Here is a 19,440-nt window from a genome sequence, read left to right as displayed (position 1 = left end):
GTTAGTCGATGTGGTTCTGTTTTCCTCCAGCTCAGTTCAGATGGGGAACACAAGTGCATAGTTTTCAGAGAGTTGAATTTTACATTGTGATTTTGTCAAGTGAGTATATTGAAGAGCAAGGAAACATGAACACAAGAGAATGAGAGTAATGTTTGACCATAAAATTCAAGATGTAGAAATAGGGAAAAGAGGACAAAAAGGAAAAAAGTAACAGTGAAAAATCAGAAGGATCATTGGATTAGAGATTCCATTCAAGTCAAAGAATTGCTGAAATCAAGGTGCTAAAGAAGTAGGGTGGAATGATAAGAGGTAGTTCAGAGGGGAAGATGCACAAGAAACTAGGAACAACTATAATTATTGGTAATTACAGAGTCTTAGAACTATGAAGGTGAGCAGCTGAGTTAGCTTTTCCCTCCACAAAATAGGATTACATACTGTGGTTAAATCAGTGCAAATTTTTAGAAGAAATATTTGATATAAAGAACCATGTTTATTTCTACATTGATCTCCATTCATAACATTTAAATTAGTCTTTCCATTTATTTAACAAATTATGAAACAGGTGAACTTTACCTAAGTTCATCTCTTCTGTACTTTGTCCCAACCTTCACTGAGATGCTAAGACCTCTTTTATTGTTCCCTGGCTGCTCAGGGGTCCCTGGGAGTGGTGATCCATGGAGGATTATTCCTTCAGGGAACTTGTTTTCCTCTTGACCACCATGTATCTCCCTCTCATATGAAACTTTTGAATGACCAGAGAGCCCATCTGATAAGATATTTCAGTTTGGAGGGCACCCCTAATGGTTATCAATGTATTCTTTTTGCTTGGGTAGCAGGCTTTTTTAAGATAGAGGAAGTGAGAGGTGGTAGAATTTTGCATCTTTTTTTTCTTTTTCTTTTTTTTCAGAGGGAGAGATAGCATGAGCAAGGAAGAGGGGCAAAGCAAAAGGGAAAGAGGGAGAATCTTCATCAGGCTCCATACCCAACATGGAGCCCCATGCAGGGCTGGATCTCATGATCTTGAGATCATGACCTGAGCCAAAATAGATGCTTAACAGATTGAGCCACCGAGGCACCCCTAGAATTTTGCATCTGTTTTTTAAAAAGATATATGGCACAAGTGGGGGGGCAGAGGGAGAGTGAGAGAGAATCTCAAGCAGACTCCATGCTGAGCACAGAGTCTGATGCACAGCTTGGTCTCAAGACTCTGAGATCTGAGATCATAAATCAGTGCAAAATTTGAGCTGAAACCAAGAGTTGGCCCCTTAATTGACTGTACAACCCAGGGGCCCCTTCTGCAACTATTTTAAAAGTAGAGGCAACTTCTTTTTTTTGATGGATTGGATATAGAATGGGAGAAAATGAAAGAAACCAAATGTGTGACTCAAGGATTTTGAGCCCTACTGACCATTGGAAGAATGGAGTTTATATTAATTGAGATGAGGAAGCTCAGTTTAGAACATTTAAATTTGAAACACTATTGGATGTCCAAGTAGGTAGCCCAAGTAGATAGTTGAGACAGTGGAGTAGGGCAGGGTGGGAGGAAGCTACATGATAATTTTATTTTATCAAAAGTGAAGGATATCAGTTTTAAAAGATTGAGAAACAGTGCTTACCCAAAAAGAATGACCTGTGAGATCTGAATTCCTCAATGAACATATCCTAGACAGGTGTGTTGCAAATTACTGGGGGACAGGAAGCTGAGAATCACCAGTTGTAAAGACACTTCCACTTTATGTGAGAAATTGTATCCAGAAAGTCCTACATATGAAGAATTTTGTGGGCTAGCCCTTTTGGGACTTGCTAAGGAAGTTAAGTACCCTAGATAATTAATGATCTACAATTTTGCTAGTAGTTTCAAACTATCACCTCCTGCTGAAGAAAACTGATGGGAGGGAGGATATCTAAAAAGAGTAAGGTGGAAAAGTGCTTCTGCCCAAATGGAAGGCATAATAAAAACAGAAGCTTCTAAGTGCTTAGCAGCATAGTATGCTTTTCTGCAAGGGAGAAGAAACATTAGAGGAGAACTAAAATTAGAACAGAGAGGGTGGCATGGACCTTTCCCGCTGCTTGGGGATTGCCAGAAAGACAAATGAAGGTCTTCCTTTTAATTAGTTCACACAGACTGAAAATAGTCCTCCTGAAGCTGAGATAATGTATTCTAGCAGTTAGTGGACATCGGTAGTTGAGTGGGTGTTTGGAATCCAGTTGGCATGAAGACCAAAGCCAGGCTGCTGAGGTGATCACTAAGCTCCATGGTGAGATTTAGGGTGAGCTGATATGGAGGAAGTTAATGGTTAGTGAGAACGATGTGTGGGAAGATTATACTCTACAGGAAGGCAAGAACATTGAAGAAAAAAAAATCCCTGTAGCAGAAATTAACATGAAACCACAGATTCCAGAGAAAGGTGAGAAATGGCAGGAGCTGAATCCACAAGGGAAGTAAAAGGCCAGTCATGCAGTTATGAACATTGGAAGCTATGTTCAGAATTTTGGTCTTTATCCTAAGACCAAAAGAGACCTAGGAGGAATGACAAGTTGCTGATAGGCTGGTAACCAAGGAGAAATTATCTAATTTGCATTTTATTGTCTGATGGCTTTTATTTTCTCTATGAACTAGAAGTAAAGTCATCCTTGTTGAGGGATCAGTGAGGGCAAAGATGAGGAGAGTGGGGAAAGTTTAAATTATCTTTTTGTCCAAATTCCTAACAAATGGTATGTGTGCCCTGAGGGCAACATAGAAGGGGTAGTAGGGTGTGGGTATCCCTCCCAGTGTACCTACAGCTTGTGGGTAGTATATTTAAATCAAGATCATTACCACCAGGTCCAGCTCTTTTTGACTGCTCACCTCAGCTCATCTCCCACTGGTAAGGTGGACCCGCTACACAGTCACGTCTGCCATCTGTTCACTCTGGCCTCTGTTGCAGTCACCTCTTTCCTTGCCAAGCTGGCCCCATGGCATCCTACTTGACTTTTGGCCCAGATGCCCTGGAGGTGCCCTTTTGGAGGCCACAGGAAATTCTGGGTCTTATTCATAAGGACAGTAAGCAGGTCTCATAAAAATTTATCAAGACTTTGCCAGTTCATACCATGCAGAACTACCAAGTTTACTCAGAATTGGCCATGCCCAGAATATAGATGGGATTTGGAGCCCAGGTCCCTCTTCCTTATTCTCAATATCTATTATATTATAGGCTTTCCAGATAAAGCTTGGAAAGAAAAGTTTAGGATACACATTTAGAACTGTTTTTCTATATTCCCTATCTCATTCAGCCTTTTCCTTCTTAAAATTTCTGACACTTGTATGTCATTCCTCTTCTGGGCTTTAAGTCTCCAGTCTAGGCCTGAGGGAAGAGAGGTTCCCAATGAACAAATTTAAGAATGGGAATATATCAATATCTTCTTTGAAAAATACTATCTCTATTACATTGAGCCAGTGCCACTAAATGAAAAATACATAAATGTGACACATGCTTAATTACTGTAGCTTCATAAATTTTTGATAACCACGACCATTATTATTATTTGTATTGCTGTTATTACCATAGGTTTAGGCAACAAACAGAGCCCAGACTCTAAGAATTCAGTACAAATGGAGAGCAGCCAGGTGCTAGGAATCCAGCTAGGCAATCAGAATCTTAAATCCACAAAGTTGCTTGGAACTGGCAGGTCAATATGCTGATGAGCAGAGTTGGAATTTCTGTTTGTTCTGTTTTACATGTTTTAGAGTGTGAGGGAAGCAAAAGCTGGAGTTGTGTTAATGCTGGGGAAACCCAGACTTCTAAAAGTGTTAATCTATCCAAAATTATAACAAAAGCAAGAGAGCAACTGTTCCTGGGAGTTTTTCTGTTGAAAATCTTTTTTTAAAGAAATTGATCTTTTATTAACTCAATTTTCTCTTGCTTTTACCTCCTGTTAATTTGTGTGAAAATACAACTGCTTTGTTAGCTGGAATTTACTTTGTGATTCAGATTCAGTGCTGTGTATATCTTCTAATTATCTTGTCTACTTTAGTTTGCTTGATAGATTTTCTCTATCAGACTATATTTCTTGAATTTTATTAAAAATCAATCACTGTATTAAAATTTCCCTGCTATCAGTTATATTTGTGTGATATACATATGTCTGATCATTATAATTAAATATGATATGATAGGAGAAAAGGTAACTGTAATTTTTTTTTTAATGGAAGGAAAAAGTTCTTTCCAGGTTGTGCTATGAACAAATCCCCTCTCTATCTTCAATTGAAAACCATTTCCAAACTGCTAGAACTTTTTCTGAATTCACATCTCCTATCTCTACAATCTTCTTTGGGAGAACATTTTCTCCTTTTTTTCTCTATACCTTTTTTATTTTGGGATGGTGACTTGTGTGGGGACTACCTGGGCCCTAGCCCTTTAAATGCAGGCTTCTCTTTTACTCATCATGTCATAAGTGAGCAAGCCCATGATGGAACTTATTCCATATATTCTCCTAGGTAACTTATTATCTATTTGCTGGACCAGTTTTTCCCTACCTTCCTGGCTCTAGTCTCTAGTAATTTCAACTTTTGTACTTAGTTCGTGGCATCTGTTATTAGGCAGAATTCTAAGATGACCCCATGATTCCTGCCCCCCTTTGAGTATGTATGTAGCCCTGGCCAACACCTGGATTGCAGCCTGCTGAGACCACTCTCAGAGGACCGAACAGGACATGCTTAAATTCTCGACTCATAAACTGTGAGATAAAAGATGCATGTTGTTGTAAGCCGCTGTTTTTCATGATTTGTTATTCAGAGGCAGAAAATGAATGCAATGTTCGATGTTCCCATGATTTGGGAGAAAAGAAGACTGACTGTCTCCATCTTCTCTGGCCCCAAAGGAATCCCCATCAGTACTCATCCTTTGCTCTCATTAAGATTATGGACATGGTTGAGAGTGAAATTTTTCTCTTTTGAAAATTGTCTCTTTTACTCCACATCCCCAAGCCTGGCTCAGTCAATGCACTCATGCGTTATCTGAAATACCATTCCCCCCCACCCCAAACAACAGCTTTTATTCTAATACGTATTAAGTTGTGAAGATGAAGCTCTGAAAGTGAAATCTTGCAACATAAGCCAAAGGGTAGGAGACTATATTAAAGATTATATGAACCTGAAGTTTTAAATTATTGATGTTTCCTCCCAGATCTAGCTTTTGCTTAAAGTTAAGAGTTAATTTTTTTAAGAATATCTCTGTTCATGCAATTTCACTGCTTAAGAACATCTTATATCTTGTCACTGCAAAAGAATGTCCAAATGCCTTAGCATATCCAACAAAGTCCTTGATAACCTGGCTCTAATTTTCTATTTATTTACCTCTACCCAAATACACCATGCACTGCTAAGTAGTGTTCTTAAAGCTCATGGTCCTTGATTCATAGAATACTCTGTCGCCTTGGCATGCCTTCCCATCTGATTTACCTGGTAAACCTTAACCCTTGTGAGGAATTTGGCTAAAGGTGACCTCTTTTATGAAGCCTAACTCCAACGATTCTTTCATCCATATGCTCCCCTAACATTCTTCACACACCTCTGTTGTTAGATATTTTACAGAAGTATTTGTTTAGATGTCTGTGTACTCCCTAAATGCAGGGATCATGTCTCAAATAAGATGTATGTATCTCCAATCCCTAACATAGTGACTGACTTACAGTAGATGCTCGGTAAATGGTAAAGGATTTAACAACTGAATATTTGCTTTGTTGGAGTTCTACTACTTAGAATAAGGTACTACGTACCTTATTTCTATCTATGTAATAAGACTAGACCAGCTTTTCTTTTAACTACATTGCTTTCTTCTAAGCCATGGAGCTTACCTTTCATTAGTTATTTTATAAAATGCTTCAGAGAGAAATGTCATTTTTAATGTAAATTTTTGTTACATAATTGATCTGATTTCACAGATGAAAAGATAGCAGTTATTTACATTGAGAGGCTATTCAGTTTTCTTATATAATTACAAAGTAGTTAACCCAGCACTGCCAAGATCATTAATATCCCTCTAGAAAGCAATGTATCTGACAACATGCACTAATTTATAATTATTTTAGTAGACCAATGTCCAAGTCTTCATTTAAAAAATAGCAGTAATAACTGTAGTGATCCCTCTTCTCTCACAAGGTCAAAGCAGGCATAGCATGACTCTCTTTTTTCCCTTTCACAAAACTGAATTTTTCTTCACATCTGCTTGTCCTCGTTTATTCATTAGCCATGTGTGAGGTCGAGAATATTGTCTTAGGACCTGGAGGCTTGAGAATTAGAACTTTCAACATATTAGTGATGATCAGAATCCAATGTGCAGAATGAATACCTCCAACAGAATTCTAACCTCTGGCAAGCAGTTCACAGGATCTAGAGGGAACTCTTATTTGTGTGTGTATACAGGTTTTCCATAGCATAGTTCTTCTTACTTAGAAAAACTAATATTAAAAAAAAGAAAAGAAAACTAATATAGTGAAAGGCAAATCTGCTGCAAAGAATCAACATTTCTTCCAGAGCCAAAGATATAATTTTTCTATTATCTACCCTTTTAGATCTAAAACAGGCCTATTGTATGTCTGTGTTCTTTGTATTGGCACAGATGTCTGTTTTTTTTTTTTAAATTAACTCTGATAAGCAAGAGTTGACTAGGTAAAGCTAATAATAGATTTCAGATTTCCTTCAGGAAAACACATAGCACACATAGAAGGAAGCGGTATTAACCAAATAAATCTTTCAGTTCCTAATGATTAACATTTTGGCAAGCATTGTCTTAGATGAAGGATTTAGATTATATATTACACAATTTCAAAGTATTTTGTATTTCTTCTTGATTTGAGTATCCAGTAAATACTACTCATCTTTGCGTCAATGTAAAGGAGACCCTCAGCTCTGTTTTAGTGTCCTAGCCCACTGGTGTGCTATAGGCCATTAATTTGCAACTGGGTTTTGTTTCTACTATTAATTATAATGCTCTGGAGCAGGGTAACATTAAAATAAATAATATGTCAAATTCTCTAAGCTAAGTAGTTGCTGTTTACTAGCAATATATTTTTTCTCTGAAGTTACCATATAGAAAATTATAAGTAGAATATAAAATTCAAAATAAACCTAGACCGTTTCCCCATACCTCATATTTTATATATTTCCTTTTAGGTAATTATTAGCTGTTTTTAAAAATAATCTTAAATATAGTGATCTAAAACCAGATCTTCATGATTTGATAAGGAACCATGTTGTATATTCATTATACTATCTTAGCAACCTAAAGCATATGAACAATTATGGCTGAGGCCTTAACTATTGGTTGTTTATATATAAAATGTAAAACTACATATAAACACTAAACAAAAATTAGTTATTTGAATCAAATTTATGAAAATATTGGATAGAGAAAGTTCATTTACTCATTTAACAAAATACTCACCTAGCACTTACAGCGTACTAATTAATGTCCAGTCAAGCTTGGGCATATAACAATGGAAAGACATGGTCTCTTCTCTGAAAACCTTTATGGTATGCAAGTAACTAAAGTATAATGTTATTGCGTTAGCATAATATGAACTTAGAGATAAGAGCATATAAATCTACCTAAGAGCATTAGAGATGGTTTCACAGAACACATAATATTTGTAATATGACTTGAAGAATATACCAAATGGAATTTGAAGGAACATGGTGAGGAAGGAAAGGAATAGAGAAAGAGGTAGAGGAAATAGAATATTTAGAACCAGAGAAATTTGGACCTAGATCCTTGTTTTACCACTTAGTATGACCTTTAGGTAATTGATAACCTTTCAGAGATTCATATTTTCTCTTTTGAGATAATGTAGATGGCCATTAGCATAGGACTTTGCACATGGTAGGAATTCACTAAATATTGTCCCTTCACACCTACTATGAGCTTCTTGTAGGTAGATAGTATCAACATTTTGAAGATGAGTAAAGTAGGTTCACAATTATTAAGGAAACTTGCCTAAGGTCACATAAGTAAGTAAGTTAGTGGCAGAGCCAGGATTAGAACCTGTATCTTCTGACAAAACTTTTCTGATTATGCTGCAAGAAGGATTCCAGGATTTTCCCATGCATTTAACTATTTATTCAGTCAATGAATATTTCTTAAGCGTCTACTAAGTGTCAGACATGTTACTATAAACATGATGTTACTATAAACATGATACAGTGGGGAACAAATAGACAAAATCTGCCCTCATTGAGCTGAGAGTCCATCAGAGAAGGTAGACTTTATTTCAGCAATTTGCATAAATCCTAATGAATGTGATGTTGAGCACATTACACGCTCAGGGAAAGTGTGTGGCAAGAAGACTTATTCTAATTGAGATGCTTTGGAAAGTCCTGTAAAGGGGTAGTAATATTTTTGGCAGGACCTAAAAATGAGCAGAGTTATCCAGACAGAAAGGAGAGATTTTTTTTTTCCAAATAGTGGAAGGTTTGGCAAAGATTAAATGAGAATATAGTATGTTCAAAGAATTGAAACTGATCCAGGATAGCAGGATCAAAGAACATGAATAAAAGAATGGCAAGTGGTGACTCTACAAAAATTGACAGAGATAAGGTCGTAGATTTTATTCTAAGGGTAAAGGGTGTTGTAATTTCTACACTACATAAAAAGCCTGACCAGAGGAGAAAATTAGATTTAAAATATGACACTGCTTATCCCAGAGAGGGAATGATTACTTTTATTTTTCTTTTTAAAATTCATCACAAAGGCCCATACAGGTTTGCTGTGGCCATAGTGGGAAACCACCCAAGGTTATAAGCAGCAGAACGATATCTGATTTGCATTTTTCCTTGTTCATGCTAGCTGTGCTGAGACTTCTTTTAGAGGGGGCAAGGCAGGATAAGTGGGACTTGGCATAGGTGAGTCATAGCTCTGGGGAAGAAGAAAATTGAGAGATGTTTAAGACATAGAATTTACAGGACTTATGATTGACTATGGAGGCTAGAGAACAAGGTGTCAGGGAGAGACAGGGATGTTCCTCACTCTCCTGACTTGAGTGGAAAAGCATAGGAACCTTAGGTACAATATCTGACTTCAGTGTTGAGAAAAAGCTATTGGAATTATTCTATGGTGGTAAGGTACCCAAATCAGCTGAAATGGAGGACACAATAAAAGCATTTACAAGTCCTTTGGGGCCAGCAGGCATGATATTACACTTAAAGTAATGGTTCTTTTCCTTTCTTTGCTGGAAAACTGCATCCCTTTGATACTTTCATTTACTTCCTAGACCATTGTATATTTCCATTTGGCTAAATTTGTTCTCAGAGACATTAGTTGTTACCTGGCTTTAGTTTTAATTTAAAAGGGGAAAAACTATAATTATGAAGAAAATTGGACATGTGGGCACCTGATTCATTTCCCTGGGTGGCATCATGACTCACTCTCATTAAAGTCGTTTTGCTATGTGATGCCTGATGCCTTATCAGTTTTGAATTTTCTCTGCTCTGTATGAACAATAAGATAAGTTTCTCTCATGGGTCATTCAGTGCTCTTCATCTCTACTATGAGTCAGATGTTTTGCATTTCAAAACATTATCCTGCCTACAATTTCCCTCTTTATAAATTATGCAGAAAACTTTTACCAACAACAGATTCTCATTTACTGAATTTTTAGATTTGTATCTATAAATCATGTTCTTGTTGTTATGCTATAACTTCTTGAGCAGTTTTATGGTCAATGATAAGGCACCATTTGATTTGTTTTATCTTCACTGTCTAAATATTAAGGTGCCTCATTAGATAAAAGCACAAGCATCTGTGAATAAACTCAATTACTGATGATTGGGTCACATGAAAAGCCTTGCCTTCATTCTGTGTCTTCATCTAGGTACAGAAAGTTTCCTCCCTTTCACATTTGACCTCTCAGAAAGAGTTGTTTACACTTCCTGGACTCACTTTCTCATCTCTCAGTGACTCTTCAAACACTACTCCACTTTTGCACTGAAATCTGTTAGGTGCCACAGGATTGTCTGTTCTTAAATATAATGGACAAAGCCTTTATCTTACTTGACCAATCTGCTTCACTTGCTTTGTGAAACACTGTCTGCGTGTGGCTCTGTAATACCACACTCTCCTGGTCTTCCTTTTACTGCTCTAGTCTCCATCTTGGTCTCCCTTTGTGAGTACCTCTATCTCCACCTACTCATACAATACTCTTCTACAGGTTTCTAGACTAGTTTCTTTTCCCTTACTCTTACAGACTGCCTCTGGATCTCAGCTACCTCCTGGCTTTATTGCTCAATCATATGCTGATGTTCCTTATAGTTTTATCTCCAGCCCAAACTTGAGTTCCAAACTTCTAAATTCATCTTTCTTCTTGACCCCCGCACTTAGATATTACACAGATACTTTAAAGTCAACCTGTCTGTGTTAGTTTCCCAGGGCTGCTGCAAAGCAGCATCATAAACAGGGTGACTTAATACAATAGAACTTTATTTTCTTATGGTTCTGAATACCAGAGGTTTGAAATCAAGTTGACAGCAAGGTCATGCTACCTCTGAAGGCTCTGAGGAAGATCTTCCCTTTCCTCTGCTGCTTCCATGTGTTGTTTGGCTTGTGGCAGCATGACTCCAGTCTCTGACTTCATCTCCTCATGGCCTTTCCCATGTTTCTGTGCCTTTTCCTCTTCTTGTGAATACACCAGTTTTTGGACTGGGGGCCCACCATAAGTGTCTTTATATATTTATTTATTTGTTTTATTTGTGTTGTACATAAGCTTCATGATTACAGAGATTATGCCTTTCCACTCTAATCTCTGTCACCTAGTACAGTGTCAGTAAATAAATTGTTGCCTAATAAATATTTATTAAAGAGTAGGATGAAGGAAAGAGGTAAAGCAATTAATCAACAAGAACTAATCCAAAAAAATTATAAGTAAGCCAAAGTAAGTTTAGGTGTGAATTTTTAAAATGTGACCAAATGTAGTCTTTTCTATTCAATGTACTAAAAAAATACATTAAATATTAGTCAAACCTTATTTTAAGCTCATTCAAAACTTTCTTCTATATCTAGCAAAAATTCTGTGGTTCCCACAGATGTTGGAAAGTGCAATTATATTTCCCACTGCCTATTTTTATAACTGAATCCTTTCATCCTTCTTTATTAATGAAAAACTATCATGGGATGTGATACTGTTTCCTAAATATTTCTTGAACACATTTCCAAAAAGGACAAGGTTAAACAATCACTAGCAGTCTAATTACAAAAAAAGAAAAATTAAAAGAAAGAAAAAAGCTATTTTTTATGCTAACAAAATGTCTCCAGACATAAGCCTAAAAGAGTGAAAGAAAGCACCATTTGTAATTTACAACATTTAGGCCTCCATGCATATATAACTGGTATAAGCCCTGACAGAATATTTAGGCAACCAAGAAGTTAAAAGGGGTCAGATATGCAACGTTATATCTACTTTGCCTACATTAATAAATTTTCTCTCACAGGAGAATCTGTGGTAGACCCTGTGCTCGTAATTATTGAAAATGTTCAACTAAGTCAGACTAAGCTGTATAGGTATTGATGAGAAGAAATGTGGGAAGTGCTTTACTCTCTCACAGCATTTATTATTTAGGCAAATAAGGATTACTCTAGGGAGTTAATTGTATTCTTTACAAGAAGGCAAGTCCTCAAAAGAAATTCTGTCTTGGTATTTTGCTCTACTTTGTTTTAGTGCTACTTGATGTTATTAAATTCACACAACTTTCAGAACACATAATTATAATATTCACTAATTAAACAGAACAAGTCAACCAAATGAGATTTAGTTAGGAAAATGTCTTGGCATAACCCAGTGGGTCTGCTTAGATTTATTGTCACTAAATTATCCCAAGTAGACATTAACATTCACAGCATAGTATTTATTCTTCTGCTTCTATTTTTATTTCATTTTGACAAATTTAAGGCATGAGATTCTAGCTTTATTGTAATGTGTGGAAGCCTCTAGGTATACTTATATAACCACTTTTAAGGCCTTATGTAGCAATTTTCTTCATTCAACAAGATTTGTTTTTGAATTCTGAGTAATTTTAGAGTGGTTAAAACAGTTTCCTTCATTTTAGCAATAAAAGTTGTCATTTTCTATTAAATTTTTATAGGTAAGATAATCTTTATTATTACTAAGAAATGTTCTACATAATTTGCATAGATTAACTATTTAATCACTATTGTCACCTATGATTTACAGATGGGGAACTAAAGCACGAAACCTTTAACTGACTTTCCTTACATTTATGTGGCTAGAAGAGAGCAGAACAGGGATTTGCTTCCATACATTCTGACTCAGTGTTTGTACTCTTAACCACCATGTTATCCTGCCTATCAATAATTTTATTATATCATATTTGTATTATACTTCAAAAATATATAATACTCTTACTAATTATAATTGTTATTAATTCATATAAACTTGATCCTGCATTTCAGCATTCTTGAGAGTTTAAGTAGATCTAGAGAAACAGACCTTTTCTTTCAGATTACCCCAATGCTGGCAGTATCTGAATATATTTAGGAAGAAGTTGCTAGTTATAGAACTAGTTTTTTTTCCTTTATTCCATCAGGATTTATGGAGCACTTCTTTTGCTTTAGTTACTGTTAGGCACTGGGATACAGACATAAAGGTCTTAGTCCTTACCTAAAGGGAATTCAAAGTCCAAGAAGTTTTGCTTAATGGAGAGATAAAATAGTATCTTTAAACTTGTTGCTGGCAGAGTGAAGGGAAGAAGCCCGTGATATTTTCAAGAAAGGGATAAGATAATATGGCAACTTACTGATGAAATGTCATTGCTTCTATCCATCTCCCTACATTGCATATACCATCTTGATGACATGTGTCTTTATCTTAAAGCTATCCTAATGGATTTTCACCAAGTAGAGTCAGGTATTTATGTGTCAGACATCATGTAGGGGTCTTTCCCATGTCTTAACTCATTTAATTTAATCTATATGCTAATTCTCTCTTATGGGTGTTATCAACAATTAGTAGATGGGAAAACAAAAAGATAAAGTAACTTTCTATGGCCCATGGTAAAAATAATAATAATAATAAAAAAGAGGATTCAAAACTATTTTGACCTGAAATTTAGAGCTCCTGAGGGCAGACAGTTAATTTTTTTGACTCTTATGTATAGGCTCAAATAAAGCTGCCTAATGGAGGTCCAGAATCTACAAATGTGTTCTCTTATTTAAAAAAAAGTGAGTGGTGCTTGGGTGGCTCAGTTGATTGGCATCTGACTCTTGATTTTAGCTGAGGTCATGATCTCAAGTCATGAAATTGAGCAGAGCATCAGCCTCCCACTGGGTGTGGAGCCTGCTTGAGATTCTCTCTCTCTCCCTCTCCCTTGGCCCCTTCCCCTGCTCACACATTCTCTCTCTAAAATAAATAAATAAATCTTTTTAAAAAACGAAATTAAAAACTTAAAATCTTTTAATTTAGAAGTATTTCAGTTACCATTGTTGTATAGCAAACCACAGCAAAACTAAATAGATTAAAACTGCAGGAATTATTATATTATAGTTTCAGGATAGGCTTCCTCCTCTGGTTGGGATTATTTCAGAGGTCTTATGCAGTTGTAGTCAGATGGTAACTGGAACTAAAACAGTGTGGGGCTGGAGAAGCTAGAAACTGGCCATCTCTCTCTCTTTTTTAGGTAGTCCCTGTGCTTCTCCATGAGGTCTCCCTGCATAGGCTAACTTGAGTTTCCTCAAGGCATATTGGTCTCAGGGCAATTGGACTACTTACATGGTGACACAGGGTTCAATTGCTAATGTTCCAGATGCAAGGCGGAGGTAGTATTGCCTTTCTGACTTAACCTCAGAGGTCATATAGCATCAATTCCATCACATTCTGTTGGTTATAAGTGAGCCTCAAATCTATCCAGATTCTTTGGGAGCGAAATTAGACTCTACTTCATGATGGGAGAGTGGCAAGATTCTAGATGAACATGTGAGGTTAGGGATATAGCTATGCTATCTTTATAAAATACAGTCTTCCACAGTCTACCCTCTAATCCAACAATTCACATCCCTCCCACAGGCAAAAAATACTTAACTCTTCCCTAAATCCCTCAAAAGTTGCATCCCATTTAACATTAGTCTCAGGCTGAGGTTTATCTTCTAAATTAGGTCTAGATGCATTTGAGTCTCCTTAGGTAAGATATCTTAAACAAAGCACTTAAGTACCAATCCTCTTGGTCAGAAGTCCTGTGAACTAAAGAGACAGGTTATCTGCCACCCACATATCTATCATATAATGATCACACAAGCATAGATTAACCACAGTAGAAAATTCCATTTAAAAAAGATGAAAGAGTCATCAGTCCATAGAAATACTGAATCCCAGCTAGGTACATGTTGCCTGTTCTGTGAACAGGGCTCAGTTCTGCTCCCTGATAGTTATTCTCCATGACTCTTGGTTCTGCCATCTGGGTTCTTATCCCCTGTGAGTCATTCTTTCTTTTTATAATAAGTGGCCTCTCTATAAAACTAAATCATCTTCTCAGTTTGATTCTTGCCTATGCTAGTTCTAGGGTCCAAAGGCTTCCTTACATTTTGTACAGTCCCTGTTCCTTTTATTTTTAGAATGACAATGGGTATCTGAAAAGAAATACATTTTTACTTCTATGAAACTGTTGTCAATCTTTAGATACTCATAGAAACACAGAGGGAAAAAGTCAATGGCAATCTACTTTATTGACCACTTTAGTTTATTAGTTTACTAGTTAGAATAACTATGCAATACCAGCAGAGAAAAGAAAACTTTTCAAAATTTGTATCATATTTTTAAGGTTTGTCTTTAAGGAATTTCAGGACAATTATTATCGTGGTACATTAGAGAAGGTGAGTTTTCTGTCAAAGAGGTACTTGTAACTGACATACATGAGAGCAGACTTTTTTTTAAGATTTTATTTATTTATTTGAGAGAGAGAGAGAGAGAGTGAGAGAGAGCATGAGAGGGGAGAAGGTCAGAGGGAGAAGCAGACTCCCCATGGAACTGGTAGCCCGACGTGGGATTCAATCCCAGGACTCTGGGATCATGACCTAAGACGAAAGCAGTCGTTTTTTTTAACCAACTGAGCCACCCAGGCATCCCAAGAGCAGACTTTTTTTTGATTGCTTTAAAAACTGTCTGTAAAAAGAAATGAAGCAGGTGTTTTAAAACTTACTCTTTTATGAAAATGTCATAATGCTCATACTCAAACCTTCTGTGGTTTTTAAAAATCAGTATTGAATCAACATGCTAATATTATTCCAAATAAAAAATTACTTATTGGAAATACTTCTTAAAATTTTGATCAATCCTAGTAAGCTTTATCATAGAGAAAATGACTTGTTTTGCCCAGGATTTTCTTGGTTTCGAACTGAAAATTCCATTTTCTGGGATGGTCACACCAGTCGTAGGCCACTTAAATACTTGTTGCCATAAATACACAAAATACAAAACAAAGCAAAAAAGAAGACTATGAATATAACTCATAAAATTTCAAATTTAAGTTAAAGGGGGAAAAATGAGTTAATTATACTGGTTATAAGAATATAGTATTTGTACAAAGTTTCTTTAAAAGAAAAAATTCAGTGCTGCTTAATAACATTTTTTATATAACAATAATCAAAAATTTACCTAAATAATAAAGATACCTCTGTAAAAATTCTTCATAGCCATATATGCTTAGAAGATGACCTTTGGGAAATAACTGGTCATTTGTACAAGAACGAAAAATTTCTACAATTAGGTTATTTTATTGAACTCACCTGTTTTTACCATGGTGAATAAAGTCAAATAAAGTCCTGAAAGAGGGGAAAATGTAAATTAATATGAAAATACATATATAGATAGGCACAAATTGCACACATATTTAAATTTATATTGATGTTAAAACAGTGTCCTTCTTACAACATTTAGGCCTCCATACATATATAACTGGTATAAGCCCTGACACAACAAGTCACTCGATTATCTTATTAAAAAATATTCTGATTTAACTGGTCTGGGTTGGGCCTGAGACTGCATGTATAATAATCTTCTGGGTGATGCTGATACTGATGGTCCATAGTTCACATTTCAAGTGGCAAGATATTAGAGGCCAGAGATATTAATGACCTAATAATTTAACCCAGGAGAAATGGATAATTTCCTAGAAACATACAATCTTCCAGAATGAAATCAGGAAGAAATAGGTAATTAGGACAGACCTATTACTAGTAATGAAATTGAATTGGTAATCAAAAAACTATCAGCAATCAAAAGTCCTGGACTAGATGGCTTCACAGATGAAGGTAAACCAGACATTTAAAAAAGAGTTAATACCTAAGACCTGGGTGGCTTAGTTGGTTAAGATTTTAACTTTTAATTTCAGCTCAGGTCATGATCTCAGGGTCATGAGACTGAGCCCCAGCAATAGGCTGTATGCCAGTTAAGGAGCCTGCTTGGGATTCTCTCTCTCCCTCTCCTTCTGCCCCTCTTCCCTGCCACTCACCCTCTCTCTTCCAAGAAAGAAAGAGAGAGGGAGGGAGAGAAGAAGGAAGGAAGGAAGGAAGGAAGGAAAGAAAAAGAAAGGAGTTAATACCAAATCAGCTCTCTGAGGGTCACTAGCACCAAGATCCTCCCCATGACAATGTCTTCATTAAGATTGAGTGTGTTTTTCCAAAGAACTGCCGGTGCCCCAAGTAAGTCTCCAGTAGGAAGAGGTATCCAAAGCTCTGCTCTTTGTAGATCTTCCTGCAAAAATGGTTTACCAGTGGGAATTGCTCAGGAAGCAGTAAGTAGGAATTGCTCAGGGGTGGAGTAAGTGACCGTGGATGTCCGTGTTATCTCTGTGACACTTCGCCTGGCAGGAGGCTATGTTGCCACCATTGGAACAAAGTTCTGTCCTTTGAACTGGGAAGATCAGTCAACAGTTGTCCTGGCTACAGTAGATAAAGGCAAGAAAAACAATCAGTTCCATAAGGGGAAGGTGGAACCCCCTGGGAGATATTTTGCTGGCAGCATGGCTGAGGAAATGGCCTCAGTAGTTCTGGAGTGGCGCCAGGGGTCCCTGTATTCTCTTTTCCTGACCACCACATGGAAAAGAGCTTTGATCAGGTAGACATTTACAATGGTTTGGATTGATCCCTAGACTACAAAATCTATTGCATTGACAGCCTATCCTATTATGTGGATGCCTTTGATTATGACCTGCAACAGGAAAGATCTCCAACTCCAGAAGTGTTTACAAGTTGGAGAAAGAAGAATAATTTCCAGATGGAATGTGTATTGATGGTGAGGGGGAGTTCTCAAAGGAGGAAGAGTGACTTTTTTAGTTCCTAAGACAAGGAAAAGACTCCAGACTGTGATGTTGCCTGTTGATAAAACAACTTCATGTTGCTTCAAAGGGAAGAACTACTCTGAAATGTATATGACCTGTGTCCAGGGTTGAATGGACCCAAAGGGTATTCTGTAGCAACCTAAAGCTGGTGGAATTTTCAAGATAACTGGCCTGGGGGGTCAAAGGAATTCCTCTCTATTCCTACAGAGGATGAAACCTTCTTTCCTACTGGAAGACTTTTGAAGACATGTAGAAAATTATAGAGCTGAAATTTCAGTCTAGTTACAAAAAATTTAAAGAAATTATATTATTAACAGAGTTAAATTGTTATTTACAGTTTTTGAAAGGTAGAGCATATTAGTAAGGGTGTGCAGGTAGTTTTGATAATACACTACAAGGCTTTGTGCAAAGGTAGTATAGAAATGTAAAGAATTGTTCAATCAGCCTCTTGATTCTTTGCAAATGCTAGAAAGGGAAGGGTGGGGACGATATTTGTTTTGTATTCCATACTTATCATACCTAAAACTTCAAAAAACCTAATAAATAATGACCTAGTAGCAAAAAAAAAATTTTTTTAATCTAAAAAATGCCTATTCTTCTGAAACTACTCCAAAAAATAGAAGAGGAAGAAATACTTCTAAGTGCATTTTGTGAAGCCAGCATTATCCTGATACCAAAACCAGACAAACACTACAAAAAAGAAAATTATAGGCCAGTATCTCTGATGAACATTAATGCACAAATTCTCAACAAAATATTAGCAACTAAATTCAGCAATACCTTAATAAAATCATTCACCAAGATGAAGTGGAATTTCTTCCAGGGATGCAAGGGTGATCCAATATTTGCAAATCAATCAGTGTGATACATCACATTAAAAAGAGGAAGGAGGGGCGCCTGGGTGGCTCAGTGGGTTAAGCCGCTGCCTTCGGCTCAGGTCATGATCCCAGATCCTGGGTTCGAGCCCCGCATCGGGCTTTCTGCTCGGCAGGGAGCCTGCTTCCTCCTCTCTCTCTGCCTGCCTCTCTGCCTACTTGTGATTTCTCTCTGTCAAATAAATAAATAAAATCTTTAAAAAAAAAAAAAGAGGAAGGATAAAAAAACTATATGGTCATCCCAACAGGTGCAGAGAAAGCATCTGACAAAATACAACAACCATTCATGGTAAAAACTTTCAACAAAGTGGGTTTAGAGAGAAGATACTTCAACATAACAAAGGTCGTATATAAAAACCCACAACTGACATTCTCCTCAATAGTGAAAAACTGAGAGCTTTTCCTCTAAGATCAGAAACAAGACAAGGTTGTTCATTCTCAGTATTTTTATGCAAAACAGTACTGAAAATCCCAGCTGCAGCAATCTGACAAGAAAAAGTAATAAAAGGCACCCAAATGGGTAAGGAAGAAGTAGAACTGAATATTAAAGGGGATCCTTTGAGTAGACAGAGAGTCCCAAAATAACAAAGACCAGAAAGGAACAGAGACAATCTACAGGAACAATGACTTTACAGGTAATACAATGGCACTAACTTCGTATCTTTCAAAAATTATTCTGAATGTAAATTACTAAATGTGCCTATCAAAAGACAATAAGGTATAAGACAAGACCCATCAATATGCTGCTTACAAGAGACTCATTTAGACGCAAAGACACCTCCAGATTGAAAGTGAGGGCGTGGAGAACCATTTTCATGCCAATGGACATCAAAAGTAAGTTGGAGTAGCCATCCTTATATCAGAAAAACAAGATTTTATTTATCTTATTTTTAAAAAGATTTTATTTATTTATTTATATATAATATATATATAATAAATATTATATATATATATTTATTTATTTTATTTGACAGAGAGAGAGAGAGAGAGAGAGAGAGTACACACAAGCAGGGAGAGTGGCAAGCAGAGGGAGAAACAGACTCCCTGGTAACTAGGGAGCCTGATGCTGGACTCAGTTCCAGGACCTTGGGATCATGGGATCATGACCTGAGCTGAAGAGAAATTTTTAACCCACTAAGTTACCCAGGTGCCCAAGAAAAACTAGATTTTTAAACCAAAAACTTAAGAAGAGATGAAGGAGGATACTATATCATAATAAAAGCATCTATCCAACAAGAAGATCTAACAACC

At 36.6% G+C, this 19,440-nt stretch overlaps 1 protein-coding gene and 1 pseudogene across 12 annotated transcripts in view; both read left to right on the top strand.

The window, feature by feature from the left end:
• Positions 1-19,440, top strand: part of ANKS1B (ankyrin repeat and sterile alpha motif domain containing 1B) — a 1,143,054-nt gene that overhangs the window by 540,959 nt on the left and 582,655 nt on the right. The window lies entirely within an intron of this gene.
• On the top strand, positions 16,269-17,528 carry LOC125106290 (regucalcin-like; annotated as a pseudogene).

This window comes from Lutra lutra, chromosome 8, assembly GCF_902655055.1.
Source record: "Lutra lutra chromosome 8, mLutLut1.2, whole genome shotgun sequence".
NCBI lineage: Eukaryota > Metazoa > Chordata > Mammalia > Carnivora > Mustelidae > Lutra > Lutra lutra.
The sequence above is the reverse complement of the archived record's forward strand: the minus strand, read 5'-3'. Positions and strand labels throughout refer to the sequence as shown.